This window comes from Octopus bimaculoides, chromosome 4 (genome assembly GCF_001194135.2).
Source record: "Octopus bimaculoides isolate UCB-OBI-ISO-001 chromosome 4, ASM119413v2, whole genome shotgun sequence".
In the NCBI taxonomy this organism is placed as follows: Eukaryota; Metazoa; Mollusca; class Cephalopoda; order Octopoda; family Octopodidae; genus Octopus; species Octopus bimaculoides.
In genome coordinates, this window is record NC_068984.1 from 141789776 (window position 1) to 141790913 (window position 1138).

General features: G+C 42.0%; 1 protein-coding gene across 1 annotated transcript in view; it reads left to right on the forward strand.

Annotated features, from left to right (window-relative positions):
• Nucleotides 1–1138, forward strand: part of LOC106872025 (major facilitator superfamily domain-containing protein 1) — a 30529-nt gene that overhangs the window by 8981 nt on the left and 20410 nt on the right. The window lies entirely within an intron of this gene.

Here is a 1138-nt window from a genome sequence, read left to right on the forward strand (position 1 = left end):
CACACACACACACACACACACACACACGAACATATACATACACATACATACATACATACATATATACGACGGGCTTCTTTCAGTTTCCGTCTGCCAAATCCACTCACAAGGCTTTGGTCAGCCCAAGGCTATAGTAGAAGACACTTACCCAATGTGCTACGCAGTGGGACTGAACCCGGAACCATGTGGTTGGTAAGCAAGCTCTTTACCATACAGCCACTCCTTCACTTTATTTACATTTGAAAAGTTTTTCCGCTTTTTGATGGCAAAGTATTTCATCAGATCCTTACTATGACACAATGGACACTTCAAAATCATATTTCCGATCTTATAAACCATTTTGAATATTTTGGTAAGTTTAAAATGATTTCTTTTGTGCGGTAAACCATTTACCAATTTCTATAGTGCCCGCCTACCCTTTGTACCCTAAGCAAGTGTTTACTTTACTTAATGGTTAATCCAGCGCTATTAAGCAAGGTACATTATTTCACGTTGGTGGTTGGGCCGAGTTTGTCTGATCACATTTAAAATGGTGGAAGCTTGTTCTGGAACTCACTCATTATCGCTCATGAGCGATTGCGTTACCAACGAGCACCATGCATATTATGTCACTCGCTGATGCCCTGCCTTCAACACGCAGCTAGAAAATAAGAGATAGCGCCCCACCCACCACATGAAGATGTGAAGGGTTGCAAAATTTCTCAGGTTATCATGCCTTCAATATCTCCTCTTGCCTTATCATAATCACTCGATAATTCTGTAAAAATAACTTGCAGGCGTGGCTATGTGGTAAGAAGCTGGTTTTCCAGCCACATGGTCCTGGTTTCAGTTCTACTGCGTGGTACCTTGGACAACTATCGCCTACTATGGCCTCGGACCGACCAAAACCTTGTGAGAGGATTTGGTAGACGTATCTGAAAGAAACCTGCCGCGCATATAAAAATGTAAGCACGTTTGAATCGTTGGCGATTATTTTTCCCCCGTCTTCCTTTTCTCTTTGACTTTCCCCTGTCTCCTGCATCTGAAGAGCTTTGCTCGAAACGTAAAACCACCTTTCTTTCGGCCCCTGAGCGTCTGCTAATAGCGTGCATGTACTGGCATTGTTTTTTTTTTTTACTGTGTGTATATATATATATAT